Source organism: Prionailurus viverrinus, chromosome E2 (genome assembly GCF_022837055.1).
Source record: "Prionailurus viverrinus isolate Anna chromosome E2, UM_Priviv_1.0, whole genome shotgun sequence".
In the NCBI taxonomy this organism is placed as follows: Eukaryota; Metazoa; Chordata; class Mammalia; order Carnivora; family Felidae; genus Prionailurus; species Prionailurus viverrinus.
In genome coordinates this window covers 4849162-4874242 of record NC_062575.1, presented here as the reverse complement: position 1 = coordinate 4874242, position 25081 = coordinate 4849162, and the positions used below count along the sequence as shown (strand labels likewise).

The 25081-nt window shown below is 40.8% G+C and overlaps 1 protein-coding gene across 2 annotated transcripts in view; it reads right to left on the bottom strand.

Annotated features, from left to right (window-relative positions):
• Window positions 1-25081, bottom strand: part of LOC125152969 (zinc finger protein 345-like) — a 230196-nt gene that overhangs the window by 57514 nt on the left and 147601 nt on the right. The gene's annotated exons all lie outside the window — the stretch shown is intronic.

Genomic DNA, 25081 nt, shown 5'->3' with positions numbered 1-25081 from the left:
ATCATGAACATGACTAGATAACTGACAAATGATTCCAAAATTCCCAGATGTGTGTCTGAACACTGACAGAACAAAGTCCCCAACTTAAGGGAGAGAAGAGGCCACATTGAAGACAGTAGAAAGTTTAAAGGCATGGTTTAGGGGAATAAGATTGCAGTGCTGCACAGAGCAGGGAGCCATGGTCAAGGAGAAGGTCATGTGAGACAGAAACACACACGTGAAAGCATAAGGAGAACATTCCCACAGAACCATTGGCTGGGAAAATGAGAAGGGCTGAATTTCATGAGCTCTGGCAGCTGTCTTAAAGTCTGGAGTTTTAAAGATCATCAGCTTGGCTGGGATAGAGCCTAGAGGGTACTGTTATTTTTCTGGAAAGAAGGCAGGCAAACATCATGGGATCAATCAATGTTGCAAAACCATCTGAAGAATGCCTGGAGCCCACAGGGTGGGAGATTATTCACTGCACTAGAAGCACTTCCTGGACACACAACATTCACTGAGATATCTGTAGAAGAACTAAAGACCTAGCTGGAGCTCCTTCTCTCCCCTGCCCCTCAGCATAAACACAGAGCAACCTGTAGGAAGTTGCTCATTAGGGACACTGAATGTCTGCCTTCCTTACACTAAGCCCCCACCTCCCTATGCTCTGGTGGGACTGGCCTTCTCTGCCAAGCTTGCTTCATTCTCAGTAAGGTCGGTCCCTGCTCCAAGAGACCTGCACAAGTTGCTGCCCACACCACATTTCCTAACCAAACAGTTCTGCAGGGCCTCAGTTCTGGTGAAATTGATGTCAGGTCTCAATTCACAAGAAGACCGCAGCGCATCTAGCTATGACTTACCATGTTCAGGCCAGGGACCCTATGCTGTCCATAGCAGTCAAGAAGAGCATCTGCAGGCCACTGGCCTAAATGATCTATGGGAGACTTAACTGTCTTTTCTAACATACAGAGGAAGGCAGAGCCTTAGACAAAATGCCAAGATGGAAGAATTTATCCAAAGTCAAAGAAGAAGATATGGCCGTGAAGAGAGACTTAAGTGAGACAGTTATAAGTAACATGCTTGATGGAGAATTGAAGGCAAATTCATAAGGATACTCTCTGGGTTGAAAAAGAATAGTGAGAAACTTACCAGGGAGCTAAAACAACTAAAAAAGAACCAGAGAAGAACAGTGCAATGAATAAGATTGAGGGACACTTGGGTGGGTCATTCAATTAAGCATCCAACTCTTGATTTTGGGTTAGGTCATGAGGTCACGGTTTGGGAGACAGATCTCCAACTTGTTCTCTGCATTGACTGCATGGAGGCTGAGAGGGATTTTCTCTCCCTCTCTCCCTCCGTCTCTTTGCTCTCATTCTCTGTATCTTTCTCAAAAAAATAAACAGGTTTTTTTTTTTCAGGAAAAAAAAAGGACTGGAAACAGGCTTAGCAGTGAGCAGCAGGCTAGAAGTAACACAGGGATGACTATGTCACCTAGAAGAAAAGTAATAAAGAAAAATAATGACTCTAAGCAAAAGACAGGAGAAGAATCATGCAACAGTATTGACTTGGGGAACTCAGAGACACCATCAAATGTTATGATATTTGTATTATGGCAGTCAGAAGAAAAAGAGAAAAGGGGGAAGAATCTTACTTTCAAGAAATAATAGCAGAAATCTTGGTAATCCTGGAAGGAAACAGACTTCCAGATCCAGGAGTAGCAAAATAGATAAAAACAAAAAACTATATGCTTCCTCTAGGAGACTCATTCAGACATAACTCACCTGCAGATTGACAATGATGAAATGAAGAAACACATAGCATGCAACGGATGTCAAAAGAAAGTCAGAGTGGCAATATTTCTATCAGACAAACAAGACTTTTTTGTTCTTCTATTGTGTTTATCCTGCTTGGTATCATAGTAATGCTGGCCTCACAGGATAGTTTGGAATGTGTTCCTGATCTTCCACACCTTATAGGATTTTGAAAAGATTACCCTTAGTTATTATTTTTTAAAATGTCAGTTAGAATTGACCATTGAATGCATGTGATCTTGGGCTTTTCTATGCTGAGAGAATTTTGATTCTGAATTCAACTTTCATTCTTCTTTTACCTATAAGAAGATTTCTAAATTTGTGGGTTTAAGGTTCACAATTTAATCTTAGTAACATTTTTAAGAATTAAGTGGATTTTTTTTTAATGTTCATTTATTTCTGAGAGAAAGAGAGAGAGAGAGAGCAGGCAGAGAAGGTGCAGAGAAAGAGGGAGACACAGAATCAGAAGCAGGCTCTAGACTCTGAGCTGTAAACACAGTGCCTGACCCATGGGTCAAACTCACTAACCCTGTGATCAGGACCTGAGCTAAAGTTGGATGCCCAACTGCCTGAGCCACCGAAGAGCCCCAGAGGATTTCTTTTCTAAGTTACTTGTTAGGATACAATTGTTTATATAGTTGAAGCATTATCAATTTGTTATTTTTCTGGTTAAACTGGGCATTACTTTCAATGATATGTTATTTTTTATTCTGGTCTCTATTTTATTTAGTTCTGATTTATCTTTCTAAATAAAATGATTTCAGATTTCCATTTGTTATTTCTTCTCCTACTAAATTTCAGCTAAGAGTCCTCCTTTTCTCAATCCTTTTGGTGTAATGTTGTTGACTTCAATGTTTTCATTATTTGAAGCATTTATTTAAAAAATAAATTTTTAGGGGGGAAGAAGATGGCGGCGTAGGAGGAGGCTGGGCTCACCGCGCCTCCTGCTGATAACTTAGATTCCACCTACACCTGCCTAAATAACCCAGAAAACCACGAGAGAATTAGCAGAACGGAGTCTCTGGAGCCAAGCGCAGATGAGAGGCCCAGGGAAGAGGGTAGGAAGGGCGGCGAGGCAGTGCGTGCTCCACAGACTGGCGGGAGGGAGCCGGGGTGGAGGGGCGGCTCGCTGGCCACCCAGAGCCCCCAGTCTGGCTTGCAAAAGTGGAGGGGCCGGATGGACGGAGTGTGTTCCGACAGCAAACACAACTTAGCGTCTGGGAGGTCATAAGTTAACAGCTCTGCTCAGAGCGCAGGAAGGCTGGAGGTCAAAGGGAGGGAGAGCTGCTGAGCCCCCGGACGACAGAGCTCAGTTTGGTGGGGAACAAAGGCGCTGGTCAGCGCCATCTCCCCAGGCCATCCCCCAGCCAAAATCCCAAAGGGAACCAGTTCCTTCCAGGGAACTTGCTCACTTCGAGCAAACACCCAACTCTGTGCTTCTGCGGAGCCAAACCTCTGGCAGCGGATCTGACTCCCTCCTGCTGCCACAGGGCCCCTCCTGAAATGGATCACCTAAGGAGAAGCGAGCTAAGCCTGCCCCTCCTGCCCCTGTGCACCTTGCCTACCCACCCCAGCTAATACGCCAGATCCCCAGCACCACAAGCCTGGCAGTGTGCAAGTAGCCCAGATGGGCCACGCCACCCCACAGTGAATCCTGCCCCTAGGAGAGGGGAAGAGAAGGCACACACCAGTCTGACTGTGGCCCCAGCAGTGAGCTGGGGGCAGACATCAGGACGGACTACGGCCCCGCCCACCAACTCCAGTTATACAACCACAGCACAGGGGAAGTGCCCTGCAGGTCCTCACCACTCCAGGGACTATCCAAAATGACGAAATGGAAGAATTCCCTTCAGAAGAATCTCCAGGAAATAACAACAGCTAATGAACTGATCAAAAAGGATTTAAATAATATAACAGAAAGTGAATTTAGAATAATAGTCATAAAATTAATCGCTGGGCTTGAAAACAGTATAGAGGACAGCAGAGAATCTCTTGCTACAGAGATCAAGGGACTAAGGAACAGTCATGAGGAGCTGAAAAGCGCTTTAAATGAAATGCAAACAAAATGGAAACAACGAGCTCGCATTGAAGAGGCAGAGGAGAGAATAGGTGAACTAGAAGATAAAGTTATGGAAAAAGAGGAAGCTGAGAGAAAGAGAGATAAAAAAAAAAAAGATCCAGGAGTATGAGGGGAAAATTAGAGAACTAAGTGATACACTAAAAGAAATAATATACGCATAATTGGTATCCCAGAGGAGGAAGAGAGAGGGAAAGGTGCTGAAGGGGTACTTGAAGAAATTAGAGCTGAGAACTTCCCTGAACTGGGGAAGGAAAAAGGCATTGAAATCCAAGAGGCACAGAGAACTCCCTTCAGATGTAACTTGAATCGATCTTCTGCATGACATATCATAGTAAAACTGGCAAAATACAAGGATAAAGAGAAAATTCTGAAAGCAGCAAGGGATAAACGTGCCTTCACATGTAAAGGGAGACCTATAAGACTCGTGACTGATCTCTCTTCTGAAACTTGGCAGGCCAGAAAGGATTGGCGGGAGATCTTCAATGTGATGAACAGAAAAAATATGCAGCCGAGAATCCTTTATCGCGCAAGTCTGTCATTTAGAATAGAAGGAGAGTTAAAGGTCTTCCCAAACAGGGGCGCCTGGGTGGCGCAGTCGGTTAAACGTCCGACTTCGGCCAGGTCACAATCTCGCGGTCCGGGAGTTCGAGCCCCGCGTTGGGCTCTGGGCTGATGGCTCAGAGCCTGGAGCCTGTTTCCAATTGTGTGTCTCCCTCTCTCTCTGCCCCTCCCCTGTTCATGCTCTGTCTCTCTCTGTCCAAAAAATAAATAAACGTTGAAAAAAAAATTTAAAGGTCTTCCCAAACAAACAAAAACTGAAGGAATTTGTCACCACTAAACCAGCCCTACAAGAGATCCTCAGGGGGATCCTGTGAGACAAAGTACGAGAGACATCACTACAACATAAAACATACAGACATCACAATGACTCTAAACCCATATCTTTCTATAATAACACTGAATGTAAATGGATTAAATGCGCCAACCAAAAGACATAGGGTATCAGAATGGATAAAAAAACAAGACCCATCTATTTGCTGTCTACAAGAGACTCATTTTAGACCTGAGGACACCTTTAGATTGAGAGTGAGGGGATGGAGAACTATTTATAATGCTACTGGAAGCCAAAAGAAAGGTGGAGTAGCCATACTTATATCACACAAACTAGACTTTAAATTAAAGGCTGTAACAAGAGATGAAGAAGGGCATTATATAATAATTACAGGGTCTATCCATCAGGAAGAGCTAACAATTATAAATGTCTATGCGCCGAATACAGGAGCCCCCAAATATATAAAACAATTACTCACAAACATAAGCAACCTTATTGATAAGAATGTGGTAATTGCAGGGGACTTTAACACTCCACTAACAGAAATGGATAGATCATCTAGACACACGGTCAATAAAGAAACAAGGGCCCTGAACGATACATTGGATCAGATGGACTTGACAGATATATTGAGAACTCTGCATCCCAAAGCAACAGAATATACTTTCTTCTCGAGTGCACATGGAACATTCTCCAAGATAGATCACGTACTGGGTCACAAAACAGCCCTTCATAAGTTTACAAGAATTGAAATTATACCATGCATACTTTCAGACCACAACGCTATGAAGCTTGAAATCAACCACAGGAAAAAGCCTGGAAAACCTCCAAAAGCATGGAGGTTAAAGAACACCCTACTAACGAATGAGTGGGTCAACCAGGCAATTAGAAAAGAAATTAAAAATATATGGAAACAAACGAAAATGAAAATACAACAATCCAAACGCTTTGGGATGCAGTGAAGGCAGTCCTGAGAGGAAAATACATTGCAATCCAGGCCTATCTCAAGAAACAAGAAAAATCCCAAATACAAAATGTAACAGCACACCTAAAGGAAATAGAAGCAGAACAGCAAAGACAGCCTAAATCCAGCAGAAGAAGAGAAATATTAAAGATCAGAGCAGAAATAAACAATATAGAATCTAAAAAAACTGTAGAACAGATCAATGAAAGCAAGAGTTGGTTTTTTGAAAAAATAAACAAAATTGATAAACCTGTAGCCAGGCTTCTCAAAAGAAAAGGGAGATGACCCAAATACATAAACTCATGAATGAAAATGGAATTATTACAACCAACCCCTCAGAGATACAATTATCAGGGAATACTATGAAAAATTATATGCCAACAAATTGGACAACCTGGAAGAAATGGACAAATTCCTAAACACTCACATGCTTCCAAAACTCAATCAGGAGGAAAGAGAAAGCTTGAACAGACCCATAACCAGCGAAGAAATTGAATCGGTTATCAAAAATCTCCCAACAAATAAGAGCCCAGGACCAGATGGCTTCCCAGGAGAGTTCTACCATTTAAAGCAGAGATAATACCTATCCTTCTCAAGCTATTCCAAGAAATAGAAGGGGAAGGAAAACTTCCAGACTCATTCTATGAAACCAGTATTACTTTGATTCCTAAACCAGACAGAGACCCAGTAAAAAAAGAGAACTACAGGCCAATATCCCTGATGAATATGGATGCAAAAATTCTCAATAAGATACTAGAAAATCTAATTCAACGGCATATAAAAAGAATTATTCACCATGACCAAGTGGGATTCATTCCTGGGCTGCAGGGCTGGTTCAACATTCGCAAATCAATCAACGTGATACATCACATTAACAAAAAAAAAAGAGAAGAACCATATGATCCTGTCAATCGATGCAGAAAAAACATTTGACAAAATCCAGCACCCTTTCTTAATAAAAACCCTTGAGAAAGTCGGGATAGAAGGAACATACTTAAAGATCATAAAAGCCATTTATGAAAAGTGCACAGCTAACATCATCCTCAATGGGGAAAAACTGAGAGCTTTCCCCCTGAGATCAGGAACACGACAGGGATGCCCACTCTCACCGCTGTTGCTTAACATAGTGCAGGAAGTTCTAGCATCAGCAATCAGACAACAAAAGGAAATCAAAGGCATCAAAATTGGCAAAGATGAAGTCAAGCTTTTGCTTTTTGCAGAACATGATATTATACATGGAAAATCCGATAGACTCCACCAAAAGTCTGCTAGAACTGATACATGAATTCAGCAAAGTTGCAGGATACAAAATCAATGTACAGAAATCAGTTGCATTCTTATACACTAACAATGAAGCAACAGGAAGACAAATAAAGAAACTGATCCCATTCACAATTGCACCAAGAAGCTTAAAATACTTTAGGAATAAATCTAACCAAAGATGTAAAAGATCTGTATGCTGAAAACTATAGAAAGCTTATGAAGGTAATTTAAGAAGATATAAAGAAATGGAAAGACATTCCCTGCTCATGGATTGGAAGAATAAATATTGTCAAAATGTCAATACTACCCAAAGCTATCTACACATTCAATGCAATCCCAATCAAAATTGCACCAGCATTCTTCTCGAAACTAGAACAAGCAATCCTAAAATTCATATGGAACCACAAAAGGCCCTGAATAGCCAAAGTAATTTTGAAGAAGAAGACCAAAGCGGGAGGCATCCCAATCCCAGACTTTAGCCTCTACTACAAAGCTGTCATCATCAAGACAGCATGGTATTGGCACAAAAACAGACACATAGGCCAATGGAATAGAATAGAAACCCCAGAACTAGACCCCCAAACGTATGGCCAACTCATCTTTGACAAATCAGGAAAGAACATCCAATGGAAAAAAGAGAGTCTCTTTAACAAATGGTGCTGGGAGAACTGGACAGCAACATGCAGAAGGTTGAAACTAGACCACTTTCTCACACCATTCACAAAAATAAACTCAAAATGGATAAAGGACCTGAATGTGAGACAGGAAACCATCAAAACCTTAGAGGAAAGCAGGAAAAGACCTCTCTGACCTCAGCCGTAGCAATCTCTTACTCGACACATCCCCAAAGGCAAGGGAATTAAAAGCAAAAATGAATTACTGGGACCTTATGAAGATAAGAAGCTTCTGCACAGCAAAGGAAACAACCAACAAAACTAAAAGGCAACCAACGGAATGGGAAAAGATATTTGCAAATGACATATCGGACAAAGGGCTAGTATCCAAAATCTATAAAGAGCTCACCAAACTCCACACCCGAAAAACAAATAACCCAGTGAAGAAATGGGCAGAAAACATGAAAAGACACTTCTCTAAAGAAGACATCCAGATGGCCAACAGGCACATGAAAAGATGTTCAACGTCGCTCCTTATCAGGGAAATACAAATCAAAACCACACTCAGATATCACCTCACGCCAGTCAGAGTGGCCAAAATGAACAAATCAGGAGACTATAGATGCTGGAGAGGATGTGGAGAAACAGGAACCCTCTTGCACTGTTGGTGGGAATGCAAATTGGTGCAGCCGCTCTGGAAAGCAGTGTGGAGGTTCCTCAGAAAATTAAAAATAGACCTACCCTATGACCCAGCAATAGCACTGCTAGGAATTTATCCAAGGGATACAGGAGTGCTGATGCATAGGGGCACTTGTACCCTAATGTTTATAGCAGCACTCTCAACAATAGCCAAATTAGGGAAAGAGCCTAAATGTCCATCAACTGATGAATGGATAAAGAAATTGTGGTTTATATACACAATGGAATACTAGTGGCAATGAGAAAAAATGAAATCTGGCCTTTTGTAGCAACGTGGATGCAACTGGAGAGTGTGATGCTAAGTGAAATAAGCCATACAGAGAAAGACAGATACCATATGGTTTCACTCTTATGTGGATCCTGAGAAACTTAACAGAAACCCATGGCGGAAGGCAAGGAAAAAAAAAAAAGAGGTTAGAGTGGGAGAGAGCCAAAACATAAGAGACTGTTAAAAACTGAGAACATACTGAGGGTTGATGGGGGGTGGGTGATGGGTATTGAGGAGGGCACCTTTTGGGATGAGCACTGGGTGTTGTACGGAAACCAATTTGACAATAAATTTCATATATTAAAAAAATTTTTTTTAATTTAAAACTTTAAAAAATAGGAAAATCGAAAGTAGTGAAAAACCAAAAATGAAACAAGCAATGACCAAAATAATATAAAATAAAAATAAGGATTCTTTAGAGTTTTCTAAAGATCATATCATCTGTGAACAGAGATTTTTTTTTTCTTAGGAGTTTGTAGCCTTCTTTACAATAGTGTATTCCTTTGATTTGGTAACCTGGCAATGCTGGTACCACAGAGTATTTTCATATTTTCTCTTTTCACTCCTTGGAAATACTGAAGAGATTTAAAGTACTTTCTCATGAGCTGTTTGTTTGAATTCTCCAATGAATTCCATTGGACATAGGACTTTTCCTTATTTGGAGTTAGTTTGATTTTTTTGTTTTTCGTTTGTTTTGCATGTTTTTTATTACTCTTAAGTCTACATAGTTGTCAGCACTAGTGATTTTTTTTTTCAGGATGGAGTACAGGTGTTTCTACCATTTTTTGAATTCATTCTCCTTTCTTGGTATATATTTGTGGGCATATAAGTATCCATTATTGCCTCTCATAATTATTTTTGTTTCAGTCGTATCAGTTATAATGTGTCTGCTTTCACTTCACTGCTGCCTTTAGTTGGTCTTTTCTCTTTAATTCTGACCTGATTGAAAGGTCTATCAATTTTGTTCATCTTTTATGAAAGCCAACACTTCCTATGGTAGATATGGTCTTAGTTTTACTGTATCCTGTCTTAAGGATTTCAGTTTTATGTTTAAGTTTCCTTCTGTGGTGATTTTGGGCTCATGTGGTACTTTTCTTGATTATTCAAGGTATAGGAAAATGATTTGCACGATAGCATGACAATACTACAGAATTATCTATTAGGCTATATGGTAAGTGTCTTGTGTGCAAGTTTATGTGTCCATGGAGGAATGAAGTCCTGATGATTCATTCTCAAACATTTGGCTGACGTTTTCTGATTGATTCTAAGGTTGCATAATAGAAGTCTTCAGTATATTCATCTGAGAGTAGTAAGTGGGATGATTTTACTTTTCTGTTATTTGATCTCTTTCAGCTGTATCTTCACAATGCACCCAGAATTTCCTGTCAAAGCCGTGCTTAGAACCTTCTCTCCAAAAAGTGTCAGTGGGTGAACATAGTACCTATGAGAATTTACACTTAATGATAGACTGGGACAACGATGGGGAGAATGAAGGTCATCAAACATATCATGACGGACATTTCCAAATGGAGACATCTGCCCATGAAAAGAATCTCATTGCCCCATATGGTGAAGGATATAAAGCATTTTGCAAAACCTCCCCTTGTAAGTTAGATACTTCTACAAAGCAGTGTGTTTCAGTAACCAAACACTCAAGTCAAAAATTCAAACATAAATATTTGTCGATAGAAAAATTGGAAAATCTGGAAAGTTATCTCATTCAGGTAGAAAATAAGTATTTGAACCAATTTGAAAATAGGATTGGAATGACCTATCAGTCAACTGTTTCTGAAAACCATAGATTTAAAAATAAAGAAGAAAGTGTTAAGGGCTGTCAATTCGAGGGGCACGTCACAAAGAAAACAACCCTACAAAACTACGAGAGTATTTTCAATGGACATAGAATTGTTCCTTGCAGTGAATCTGAGAAAACATTTAACCAGGGCTCAAATGTTAACAAATGTCTGCGTACTCATTTGCCAGACAACCATTTTGAATGTAATAGAGGTAAGGAAGTCTTTTCTCAAAGATCTAAACATATTATACAGAAGAGTACACATATGAGAGGAAATCCTTATAAATATAATGAATGTGGGAAAGATCTCAAGCAGTCCTCTTATGGTGATCATCAGACGATTTGTGAGGAGAAACACCCATACACATGTTATAAATCTGGAAGTGTGTTTAGTCAGTCACCAAGACTAAATACACATGAGACAATTGGTACTGGAGAGAAAAGGTACACTTGTAAGGACTGTGGCATAGTCTTTCATTGGCAGTCAACACCAACTCAACATCAAAAATGGATGCTGGAAAAAAATCATACAAATGTAAAGAATGTGGTAAAGCCTTTAAGGACTGCTCATCACTAAATAGACCTGGGAAAATCCATATTAGAGAAAGATTTGATAAATGTCAACAATGTGGCAAGGTCTTTACCAGGCATTCAATTCTAATTCGCCCTCTCAGAATTCATACTGGAGAGAAACCTTACCAATGAAGGAATGTGGCAAGGCCTTTACGCAGCCCTAAATCCTTACTCAACATCACAGAATTCACACTGGAGAGAAACCTGATAATGTAAAAAGAATGTAAGTCAGTGCCTATAAATGGTGCCCAGACCTTACAGGACATCAGAGGATTCCTATTGGAGAGTAACCATACAAATGTAAAGAATGTGCAAGCTCTCCCTGCAAGTCACATCTTACTCCACATTCTAGTTATCACATAGGAGCCAAAGTGTGAAATGGAAAGTGGCCATGCCTTTACCTGGAATTCAATCTGTGCTCGATATCACAAAATGCACTCTACATGCAAACCCTAGAAATGTAATGAATGAACAAAGACCCTCACTTTAATATACACTTTAGGAAACACAGGAGATGCATATAAGAAAGTAACTGGAAAGGTAGATTTACAAAAGTATTTCATTGAACATCAAATGTCAATGTTACAGAAATCAAGTAGAAAGGAGTACATCAGTCACTCTATTCAGACATTGCTTCGAAATACTTAAGGAATAATACAGAGTTAGACACTTGGAAAACGTATCTCCTATCTGGTTCAAAAGATCTAGGGGATAGGATTTTGCATAGGTATACTTAATTTCAAAATGTGCTTTTTTTTTTTTACATTGACCCTATTTGGGATTTGTAAGTAGCAAGTATTAATGTATTCCTACTCTCAAATCACTTCAGAATATTCATTTATTCCTAGTGGGTGTGTGAAACCATGTGGCTGACTGTTGTTGCATCAAAGGTATGAGATGCCCTTCTTCATTAGATGGGACCCAGGCATGTCTAATTTTCCACAATGGATAAAGGACAGTATGATGTACATCTGAAACAAATCTAAATGGAGATGCTGTTTGTGATTATACCACTGATGTAAGTTGTCCTGAGACAGGTGTTGAGAACACCATTGTCCATTTATTAACTCTAAAAACTTCCTGAATATTATAAAGAAAATGTTTTACGATAAGGTCTTAAAGGCAAAAGAGGTGGCAGTCCAGTGAACTGATAGATCTTTATAACAGCAATAGTTAGAGCACATGAGTTGATGTGGCTGCAATGAAGACATCTTCACAGATGGCAGTCTGAGCCTAGCTAACTCTTCCCCCAAATGGCATAAATTGTACATCCACATCTCTCAACACTTGTCTCCGGCCTGACACTTATGGAAATCACTATTTCCATGTCATTACGTCAACAAATGAATGGTTTTTTTAGCACTTGTATTCTATATTTTGAACAACGATTTATTGAGTCGAGTGGATTTGAAATGCATAAATTGGTCTGTGTGAACTTAATATATTTTAATTAATAAAACATAATGGTTTTTAATGTGTTAAAGTGGATGTGTAGTGAATGAATTGTGATCCCCCCAGCAATGTTAGCCCATCCTCTTGTATTTAAGGTTGTAGGTACCTGATGGAATCTATAACTCATTTCCTAACACAAAGGCATAACATACCCAGTAATCCGTTTTCTCCGTGGCCTTAGGATTTACATAATATGTCATTATTTTTCCCCTCGTTTATCCATTATACCATTTTCTCCTCTTTGTGAATACTGTGATATTATTATGGATATATCATAGATTCTACAGGGTTACTTTTGATGTTTTACTTAAGGTACTCCATGAAACCCTATTTGGCATTCATTTTGCACAGCCAGTACAATCTTTTTAAGTTTATTTATTTATTCTGAAAGACAGAGAGTATAAGCATGGGAGGGGCAATGTAGTAGGGAGGGAATCCCAAGCAGGCGGTGCTGTCAGCCCACAGCCAGACACAGGCTTCAGACCCATTAACTATGGAATCAAGAGCCATACTTAACCTACTGAGCCAGCCAAGTGCCCCTAGCCAGGAGTTTTACAGGGCCTTGACTGACACCAGCCCCTCTCACTAGTAAATTCCCTAGACAACACCCTACAGACTCACAAGATAATGTAACTTTTGATAAGATGTTTTTAATCTGCCTTTGTGAGCAACCAGGTCTAATTTCTTCCAGTGCTTTCCCCTCTGTGTCCCCTACAGAAGGCACAGAGGTTGCTTAAACCTGTTTTAGTCTGAATGGTGAAATCTGGGCTTAGGGAGGGGGTCTAAAGCATGCCTCCGTGACAGCTAAGACAGCTATGTGCCCCCGTCATGGGGGGGGGGGGGTGTTGTTTTGACGTGCATATGAAGCAAACATGGACATATGCTAGTACTGGGTGTGCAATAGATACCCCATAAGTAGGAGAAACAAATTCCAATAGTAGTGATAATGTAGCCCCAGATGAGACATAGAAAATATACAAGGTAAAGAATTAGCACAGTGGATTCTGCGTGTGGAGGAAACACCTGTCTCAGGTTGCACAACTGAGAATGCATATAGAAAAATAATTTCTACTTGTTTTATTTTCCAGTTGTCTCCATATCTCCGGTGCTATATTTGTTCATTTTTGGTGCCAGATTTGTAGACATCACAAACATTCTTCTGTGCCTGTGTTGTGGTGAGAGTGTCCTCACTAGCTGCTTAGTTGAGATGAGAGAGATGTAAGGCTGTAGGTATTCAGACCTGTAGCGCTGGAATGTGGGATGGGAATAGTAAAACATGATGAAGCTATCATCCTCAGAGAGAATGATAAGACCTATGAAAAGAAACTGTGAAGGACTCTTTCCAACGCAGGGAAGTACCTGCAGGTGGTTCCCTTTAGTCACCCAGGGTCCCAGACAGCTCTTGCTGGTGTCATTGGATGAATAAGTGTCATGGAGATAAGGAATTGGCAAAAGTGGTAGATTTCTGAAGATTGGGGATGTCCTCCTTTATCTCCATGATTGCTCTGAATTCCTTTGTCTTACTGAGGCCCAGAAGCTGTCAGATGACAATGATTACTGGTTTGCCCAGGCCTAGATCAGAGGCAGTGGATGGAGGAGGGGTATTAGATGATGCAAACGTTTTGGGCATAACTTTAAAATGTCACATGGCACAGTAGATTTGGAGATGAAGAAGATTTCTAGATGCTGTAATGGGATCAGCGGGACGTGTGCTGTGGTTGTTCAAGCACTAATATCCCAGGATATAACTCCAATAAAAGTGAGATCCAGTGTAGATGGGTGACCTTTCAAGAAAGACAATTCATTGTTGTGAGGGACCTTCCTGTCGTCAATCAGTCCCATGATGAGTATAGGCCTGTACTCTTGCTCTGTCCATGGCCCAGATTTGTTGGAGCAGCACTTTAACAGTGACAGGCAGTGAGCTTTTCTGATTCCAACAGTCTAGCACAACTGTTCACTGACTAAATGAATAAATGTTTAGTGTGTATGTGAATGTTAGTAGGCATAAAAAGGTATGAAACCTTGCCATTTTTTAACATTTGTTTATTTTTGAGAGAGAGCATGAGTAGGGGAGGGGGAGAGAGAGAGAGAGAGAGAGAGAGACAGAATCTGAAGCAAGTTCCAGGCTCTGAGCTGTTTGCTAGCACAGAGCCCAACACGGGGCTTGAACTCATGAAGTGCAAAACCATGACCCGAGCTGAAGTCTGAAGCTCAACCAACTGAGCCACCCAGGCACCCCTGAAATCTTGCCTTTTGTATGAGTGGGTGGTGTTACAGAGTGTTATGCTAATTGAAAAGAGTCAGAGAAAGACAAATCCTATATGATTTCACTCACATGTGGAAATCTAGAAACAAAACAAGTGAGCAATGGGAAAGAAAAATAACAAAAGGGAGAGGCAGACCAAGAAAAAGACACTTAACTATAGACAGGAAACTGATGGTTACCAGAGTGGAGATGGGTAGGCAGATGGGTTAAATAAGTGATGGGGAATAATGAGGTCCCTTGTGAGTTGAGACCTGGGTGTTCTATGGAATTGTTGAGTCAGTATATAGTCCACATGAAGCTAATGTTACACTGTATGTTAACTACCTGGAAGTTAAAGAAAAACCTCTGGGAAGTGTTTTGGTATTTACTGATTGAGGAACCTTTTTCTTGTAGGTTAACTGACTGCAGCAAGTGCACAGAATATAACTTGGTAAACAAATGGAAACATTAATCTTTTCTCCCTACCTGGTTCTTCCAGATCTCAGAAACTCTCGGTGCCTATTCTTATATGTTTATTCCAATACATGTGTTTGCGTAATTTCAATAAGAATCTTTCCTCCGTATGACAAGACACAGTTGGAAACACTGTTAGGTAACCAAGACTTTGACTAGAATATCATAGCTGAGAAAGTCTGAAATCGATTCAGAAATGAGGAGACGGCTATAAGGATCTCTGATGGACTTCATGGACCCAATAAAGCCCCCTTGGAAGTATGAGCATGATTCCTTGCTTACAGAATCCCTGGAAGCCTTCCCAGGTGAATCACGAACTTTATTCCCTAATAGGCTCAATAGTCTTGGGATGTTTTGGAGACCTCAAGAATAGAGAAGTCACCCAAATCTATAAGTGTTGCAGGCAAAACTGATGGCAAGTATTTGGCTTCGTTTCTGCCCTTGAGAGGCTATTGAAAGTTTAATGTAGTGACTTCCTATGAAAAATTCAAGGAAAGCTGGTTTTAAAGAATCTATCGGTCAAACCTCTATTGTAGCTGCACTTATATAAATCAGAAGGTCAAGTTTTTTTCTCCAAATACACTGAGTTTGCAATCCAATTACTGTTAACTTGGCTCTACTTGGTAAACTGAGGATGATTATAGACAAAAATGTTTCAATAACACATCTTTGTAGATTTAGACTTTAATAGTATTCATCATAAATTGTACCAGATCCTGATTTCTTCTTGTGTCCTCCAATGCCTGGCTACAAATACTGAGAAGAACGTTTTATTAAATCTGTGTTGAATTAGACAGAGAGAGAGAGAGTTAGGGTGCACAAGTGAGGGAGGGGCAGAGAGAGAGCAAGAGGGAGAATTCCAAGCAGTCTCCCTGCTGTCAGTCAGGGCAAAGCCCAAAGCTGGCTCAATCCCTGCAACTGTGCAGTGATGACCCAAGTCAAAATCAAGATTCGGCGCTTAGTGGACTCGGCCACCCATGCACCCACCACCCCCCTAAAGTAACATTTTGATTTTTCTCCTACCTTTCTGTCTTGGAATCATTTGAGGACAAAACTGCCTTCTGTCCTGAAGCTCTGGAAACTTCATATAAGTACTTGATGGAAAGAAATCGTCATAATAGCTCATGTATAGAGAATCTTTGTGCTGTGGCTGTATGGGCCACTGAAAAGATTACCAGAGGCATTCGAACTACAAACCAGGAAGATCCTTCAGGTTGCTCCTACTTGCCCTCACTGTATCTGAAGATGATTCAAGTCTGACATCTAGACGTCTGTGCCTCTGGCTACCCTGAGAAGTCAGAAACTGGCTTAAGAGTTGATGTCATCATGAAACATAGTTGTCTTCTTTGGTTTTCATAGAAATGCCTCATTGAATAACATTACATGAACCACAGGGCTAACTTTGAAAAGGCACCTGCATCAAGGCCTCCTAAAACGAGTTTGACTAAACAGATCTACCGTCAGAACTAAAATGCTGGATCAATGACATGAAACAATGTAGGTCAACTTTTAATATGTGCGGCTTCCAGGGAAGTTTCATATGGGGGAATGGAAGTGGTTTAGGACAGCCTTTCCAGTCCCCTCACCCCCAGAATGGCCACTTTGTCATGCAGATACTTTGACATGAAGGTACTTGAGAACCTGCTGGTTCAGAAGAAGCTTTTCCCCCTTAACCAAGCAGAAGAGTCTAAATTGGGGAGTCTTCCCAGAAAAAGAGTTATTAACAGAGCCAAAGTTATCTCAGTGACCCATCTATAAGGTAGAACAAACATCTAATTACCAAGTATGTGCTCTTCTGATCGCCCTGTGAAGTGCATTGCTTTCCTCTGAAGCCTCAGGCCCCTACCCCTTTTTCCTTAGTTCACCATGATATTTGGACCTGATGTTGCTGGACAGTCTTTGGAATTTCCATGTTTGTGTGGATTTCCTGTACATATGTGTATTAAATTGGATTTTTTTCACCTGTTAATCTGTGTCATGTCAATTTGATTTCCCATCCAGCTAGAAGGACCTTTGAGGAGACAAGAATTCTTGTTCTCTGACAGAGGGTTTGACTTTAATGCCTCATTTCCTGTCATTCCATTTCACGTATAAAAAGAGGCTGGTGCAGTAGAAAGTACTTCCACAGGGGTTGATATTTTTGAAGAAAGTTTTTGTCACTATTTCAGCAGATTCCTTATTTAATACCTGTGTGGATACTATCTTGTCAGTGTTTTCCTTAAAAGTTTCTAAGGAGCACTCAAAATATGTATCCAGCTCCATTTGTCTAGCTGATTAGATGGCTCTCTGAAGATGGGTTGCATGAGTACACAGATTAAGTATTTCAAGGGACCTCACTTAGGCCACTTGAGCATTGAAATCATCCTTAGGATCCTTTTCTATTTATTTAGGTTTTTGCAAACATGTCCTCCGTGTGTGTTAAACACGAGTCCCACCAGATTGTTGGAAGGTGGTTCTCCATCCTTTTTCCCCATTGTGATGGTTTATTTTGAATCCTAGTGGAATTAGATGTTCGGCACTACTTAAGGATTTTCACCTGTGAATGATCTTGTTCCCTCAGATACCATTCTGGAGTCGGTTGATTGTATTTTGTGTCTTGGTTTTTTCTGGACTTAGCCAGCCTAAATTCACAGCGTTATGTACGTTAAAGGGCTCTTTCGTCTCTTCTTCCTGCGAGAGTGCAACTAAATTTTTTGTGTTGTGAATGGGAATCCTTGTGGGATGGCTATTGGGTAGTGTTGACTCTGCCCCCGTCTAATGATGGAGCTAATGCCCTTTGTCTTTGGATTCAGTCAGAATCTTATCTACAGAATGCATCAAGCATTTATGTTGGAAACACTGTGAAGAATGTTAAGTTTCTAGGAGGAAAAGTCATTTCTGCCACAGACCTGCATCTTTGCTTTTCCTGATTGTAAAGTGTATTGTGGCCATGGACTATTACAGAGGAAAATCATCTTTCTTTTAATAGGGTCTTAATTGAACACCAGTCAATTGTGTAATATGCAGCCTCACGGGCTGCACAAGGAGAGCTAGATCAGCAACACTTCCCCATTGCTAGCCAAGAAGAAACTGAAACATCACACAGAGAGAACCAGAACGAGAAAACATCTCAGATTCTTAAACCTGCTATAAACAGAAGAGGACTAGTCCTCAGGAAAATGAGTTGATGATGAAACAACCAAGTAATTAAAAAAGTTCTTTACCAAGGGAGTCCTTCCAGCCAGATGCTTTATTTCTCTCACTCCAAAATGAAAGCACCATAGTCAAGAGACATTTCACATTTTCCTTCATAGTCTTCTCAAAGGTAACTTTTTGATAGGCTCTGTCATTTTAAGCTAACCTTTTGTGGCGCACCTGGGTGGCTCAGTCAGTTAAGAGTCTGAGTCTTGGTTTCATTTCTGGTCGTGATCTCAGTTTCATGCATTTGAGCCCCCGTTGGGCTCGGCACTGGGACCACAGAGCCTGCTTAGGATTCTCTCTCTCCCTCTCAAACCCTCCCCATCTTATGCATCAATTGGTCTGTGTGATTTCTTAGTTTCTTCTGCTGCTGCTTCATTACTGGTGTATAGTCATGCAAATGATTTCTGTGTTTTGACTTTATATCTTACAACTTTGATGAATTCATGTATCTGTTCTAGCAGTGTTTTGGTGGAGTCTTGGGGGTTTCTACATAGAATATCATGTCTTCTGTGAAGAGTGATAGTTGCACTTCTTTCATGCCAATTTGGGTGGCTTGTATTTCTCTTTGTGGTCTGATTTCTGAGACTAGGACTTCCAGTACTATGTTGAACAAGTGGTGAGAGTGGACATCCCTGTTGTGTTCCTGACCTTAGGGGGAGAGCTCTCAGATTTTCTGCAGTAAGGATGATGTTATCTGTGGGTCTTTCATATATGGCCTGATTGTTGAAGTATGTTCCTTTTATCCCTACTTTCTTGAAGGTTTTTATCAAGAAAGGATGCTATATTTTGTCAAATGCTCTCTATAAACCTTCCTTTTTAATGATAGTAGCCACTACACTAATTAATTGTATTTTTAGATTTCAACTATTTTTTATGCTTTTGGATAACAATTTTCAACTGAGTGCTTTTGAAGAAACTGTAGGGAGTTTTTTTGTTGTTGTTTATTTACTTTTGAGAGAGAGAGGGAGACGCAGAATCCAAAGCAGGATCCAGACTCTGAGCTCTCAGCACGCATGCAGGTGTGGATCTGAAACGCACACACTCTAAGATCATGACCTGAGCTGACTTGGGATCCTTAACCAACTGAGTCCCCCAGGCACCCAGAAGACTGTATCACTTTTAATCCAAATAGGAATCAGTCATATGTCAATTGTCAATAACATTATATGTGTATTTGTTGTGTCAATATTAAATGTACATTTTTGGTATATGACATACCCTGTTTGTTTCTTTTCATGGTAATTTGTCAAAGGTTCTTTCATCCTGGGTAGGCTGTCATATGGTATTCTTGTCTTTACCTATTTGTGGGTGAGTTTATATTCTCTTTGAGAAGCAAACAGGTTTTTGAATTTAAGGTAATTTTTTTTACCTTGGGTTGGTAATCTTATTTTATGTGAGTTCTTCCTTCTAAAACCCTGGGAAATGAGTATGGTATGTTCATTTATCGAGGAGGGTTTGGTTGCTGGGTGAGCCTTCCTGGGAGTAGAGTTTGTTTCCCTTCTTTTGCATTATCTTAAAAATAATATTAAGAATAATATTGGAGGTGAGGGCACAAGCATAAACAGCAGAGTGGGAGATAGTAAAGAAGGCTGCAATAGAGGCTCTGAGGAAAATTTGATGGGTCAATCATTTGCATTTGTGTATTTGGTCGATTTGAATGTGTGACTGTCAATGGACAGCCCAGAACCAGAAGACGAGATGCAACATATTACCTTGGAAGCACAGTTTGAACCAGAAAGGTGAAACTGACTCCCCAAACTGTAAGTCCTTTCTCTCCTCTATGTGAGTCTGAATGTCAGGAAAGTATGAATGCCAACTTGGGCCACCCAGCAGGTAGAAAAGTCAGGAACTCTGTTCTCAGAAGGGAGGATCAGAGACTAGCAGTGGAGCTGTGGAGAACAATTTTGTGGTGTAAGAGGTAATTTTTGACAGAATCTGAAGGGAGAAGTCTCTGTTAGGGTCTGCAAGCCCCATGTAGGCAGAGGTACTATTCCCAATTCATATTCTGGGGCAGCTGAGCTGTGTACCCACAACATTAAGCCTGAAGTATGAAACCGGCAACTGGGGACGTGAAAAGTTCCACTGGAGAGGTGGGACTGATGGTTGGCTTATGAGTTTCTACTACACAGTGTGGTCCTGGGTAACCAGATCCCACTCCCCATCCTTCTCTGTGGTCCTGTGCATTGCGGGAAGGGCCTCATCCGGGTCCTGGAGGGCTTCACCTGCATTCTCTCTGTGCACATGTGGGAAGTTTTGGCAACAGTAAAGACAGAATTGGGAGAGAGCATCAAAAACTCTTGGTATGATAAGGGGGTCTGGGTGACTCAGTCAGTTGAGTATCCGTCTTTGACTCAAGTCATGATTTAGCAGTTTGTGCTTTGGGCGCTGCTTGGGGCTCTGTGCTGACAGCTCAGAGTCTGGAGCCTGATTCAGATTCTGTGTCTCCTTGTCTCTCTACCCCTAACCCACGTGCACTCTGTCTTTGTCTCTCTCAAAAATAAATAAACATTAAAATGAAGAAGAAGAAAAAATCTGGATGTGGTTACAACATTGTTCAGAGGGAGGACTGGTCTGGACATAGACTCTGGTGTCAGTTTATCAAAAATGTGAACTCAGGTGTGTGGGCTTGTTTGAGATGGGATTCAAGGCTAGTGCCTGGAGACCTGGGATGGTGGGAAAAGTAGCACATGAATGCAGGTTTTGGCCCTGGAGGATCTATTGGTGCCACCCATCCTCTGTGAGCGTATGCATCATTTGTTGGGGAAACTCTGTCTGTGCAGGAGGTACCCAAGGGTGAAATCTGGGCAAGGGAGGGCAGAGTCACACTGGTGTCCTAGGTGCATGTGCAAAGAGGATGGTGAGAGGCTGGGAAAGGTGTCATGCTGAGTCTTCTGCCCAAGTTGCAAGGGGGCAAGGTGTTCAAGCCATGTGGGGAAAGCGATCAAAATGAAAAGGGGTAGTGTGTAGGGTTAAAAGATGAACTGATGTACATTCCAATTTTCAAGACTTAATTTGACCATTTAATTTGTCTTTCTTATTTGTATGCGAATAGATAGACATGTTCCATCTGTAGGAAATGGTAGTAAGGTTTTTACAGAGACCATGTGGAGACAAAGCAAGGGCAGTGGTTGATTGGATATATCTTAAGCATTTCCCTTCTTTTTGGGAGTCTTAATTGACTGCAGTTATTTGCTTATATATATTTTTTCCATTCAAGTGCAATGACTGAGAATTAAGTTGTGGTTTCATTACAGAAGCTGCCATGGCATTAGAGCCTCCTCAGGTTATGGCTTCCCTATTTAATTTACTTCACAGTGGAAACACATTTGGTAGGATACTACCAGATTTATGTTTTTTGTTGTTGCTGTCATTGTGGTTTTTTTGGTTTTCTTTTCTTTTTGTTCTTTTTTCTTTTTTCATTTTCTTTTCTTTTTTCTTTTTTCTTTTTTTTTTTGAGAGAGAGATAGTGCAAGCAGGGGAAGAGCGGCAGAGGATAGAGAAAGTCTTAACAGGCACCATGCTCAGAGTGGGGCCCAACTCACGGCTGGATCCCACAACCCTGGGAATATGAGCTGGGCTCCAAATTCCAATGAGTTTTTCATCTGACTGAAACACTAGGGCACCTTGTTTGTTTGTTTGTTTGTTTGTTTGTTTTTTAATCCATTTGCCAGTGTGATTTAGCAGTTGTCCACCCATTATAAGAATGGTTCTTATGGTACAACAATCCCATGTCCCAGAACCACCCAATTAATTCATATATACAAACCAAACATCCACATTTCAAGATGTGTGTGATAACAGAAGACAGATACATTCAACCATGCAGTTGTATAAAAAAGAATGTTTCCACATGGAGGTTTTCCTTACAATTACCTTGGGATATGAGGTGTTTCTGTGTTGCAGTAGATCCATCTCTACCTGTGTGAAAATGTCACCTTCATGTAGCATGGTTAAGGAAAGCATTGGATTAAGTCGATGTGACAATACTTATGTAAACATTGAACCAAGTGCAAACTATTTTAGTGTCTTTGTGTTATACAATTGCAAATGCAATTTACATACACTGTGAAACTGCATAGTAGGCAGGAGCCACCTCAACCTAAAACTGTTATGTTTGAAGATCGATCTATTATTGATGTAGGTAATTAATGGAGATTTTTACTTGATTTAAATACTTTATGAGTTTATCATTTTCATTTTACAATTAATGGCATGCCTAGGTGTAGTTGTGTTCTACCACTACCACAATCAATTGCATGCATTTAGGAACTATAAAAACATAATTCTGTCGTTAGTAAGTCTGAAATTCAGTGGACTTGGCTCAGCTTTCTGTGGAGGGCACTCTGGTGTTAAAATCAAGGTTCAAAACTGAGGGTTGATGGGGGGTGGGAGGGAGGGGAGGGTGGGTGATGGGTATTGAAGAGGGCATCTTTGGGATGAGCACTGGGTTTTGTATGGAAACCAACTTGGCAATAAATCTCATTTATTAACAAAATAAAAATAAAATAAAATAAAATAAAATAAAATAAAAGTTCATGAGGCATTGGATCTACGTGGGAACATCTACAAGCGCAGTCACTTCCAGGACCATTCAGGTTGTTGGCAGAATCCATTTTGTTACCATGGTTTCCACATGATCTCCATGGGCACACCTTGTGCATGGTTATGTCCGAAGAAGAGAAAAAGTGTTGAGTCTCACTATTTACTCAAGGTTTCAACTGTGGTCCTTTATTGTCTATTCAGTTGAAAGGATTACTGGGTGTTTTATAGAAGTAAGTTTTTTGCCTTGTGGGCTGAACTTAGACACCACTCACAATTGTGAATCAAGTGCAAATCAGAGATTTAATGAGAATGAATCCATGATGTACAAATGGACCCTGCAATTGTCATCTCCCCCATCTCCACTCCTCTCTCTGTGTCCCACATTGTGACCTCAGTCTCCACTCCTGGTGCCTCTAGATATCCATGAAACCTGACTCTTTCCCTGCAAATGACACTTGTAGTCTTCTTCATTGCTCTTCTCAGTCCTGCAGGTGCACTTTTTTTTTTTAAATTTGTATAGGTTTGTTTAATTTTGAGAAAGTTTGAGCAGAGGAGGGGAAGAAAGTGAGAGGGACAGAGGATCTAAAGTGAGTTCAGCATGACAGCACCAAGCCTGATGTGGGGTTCAAACCCATGAACCGTTAGATCAAAACCTATGTCGATGTTGGACACTCCACTTACTGAGGACCCCCAACACATGTATTTCTTTCTCTTTTAAAAAATAAAATAACATGTTCATTTGCTTTTGAGAAAGCATGAGCAAGGGACAGGTAAAAGGAGAGAGTGGCAGGGGATCTGAAGCTGGCTCTGCATGACAGCAGCGAGCCCTATGCCATCAGGTGTATTTAGACCTCTATACCAACAAGCACGTTTCACGTGATCCCAGAGCCCTCATCCCGAATTTCCTCCCCTTCCACTGCCCCTAAATACTCCATTCTCCATTCTTTCTTCCTTCCCCATTCCAATACGTCAGCCCACTTCTTGTGTCTTTTATGTCCACTGCTCTCGTATGCCAGCCAACATTTATCAGGAGTCCTTAGTTTCCTCATGACCCTGCACTTGTTATCCCCAACCCTACATTTCCTGACTTTCTCGTGAGCCCTCTAGCCTCCTGATGACCACCGTTCTCCCAGCTCTCAAGGTCCCCACCCACCCATGCTAACTCCCTGTGCCCATGATGTTTCCTAGGCATCTTTTCTTTCCACTCTTTCTCTGTGGTTGGAGCACTGAATACTCCCAGTACTCCAGTCACAGGCAACTATCTCCCTTCCATCCCTATCTTCTTTAATCCTTCATTGGCAAAAAGTTTCTATGCTCTCTACCCAACCTTGTCACTTCACTCCATTTGCCAATTAATTTGTCATCCGTTATCCCCTCCTTCCTAGGACTTCTTTTACCCTCTTATTCTCTCAACACATATAGCCCAGCCTTACTCTCCCTGCCTACACTCCACTCCCAACCTAAAACCAGTAGTGCACCTTAACCCCTCAGTCACATTTCACAACTTAGTGCCCTTTAGCCTTAGTGTGGGTTACATAGTGTGTGTCAAATAAATATGCCTGAGTGCTAACCCTCAGTACCTGTAATTGTACCCTTATTGACAGTAAGCTCTTGGCAGATGTCTTTACATTAAAATGAGGTCATGCTAGATATGGGTCAATTTTACTCCAATGACTGGTATCCTTATAAGAAAAGAAAAATGAAGACACACACAGAACAAGGTGTGATGATGAAGGCAATGATGGAGATACATCGACAAGCCAAGCCAGGCCAGGGACAGCTGGCAGTCCCCAGGAGTTAGAACAAAGACTCAATTCTTGAGCTGCCAACAGCTCCCTTCAGATTTCTAAGAACCTCCAGAACTGTGAGACAGTAATTCCTCAGTGTGCTTAGAACAAGAGACCACTGCAGCATTGCTCATTTTAGCCAGTCTATATTGTATATATGCAGCATATTATCTACACAACTGACTATGGACACAAGTTATTTTCATGTCTTGGTTATTATGAATAATGGGATATGTTGCTTAGTTTTTGCACATTTGTGAGTTTTCTAGTTTTGTCCTGTTACCTGACCTCTAGTTTCATGCCATTGTGGTTGAAAAGATGCTTGATAGGATTTCACTCATAAATTTATTAAGACTTGTTTTGTGTGCCAACATATAATCTATACTGGAGAATGTTCCGTGTGCATGTGTGAAGAATGTGTTTTCTGCTGCTGTTGGATGCAGTGTTGTAAGTCCGTCTGCTGAATGTCCTTGAAGTCTTATGTTTCTATATTGATGTTGTGTCTGAATACTCAATCCATTAT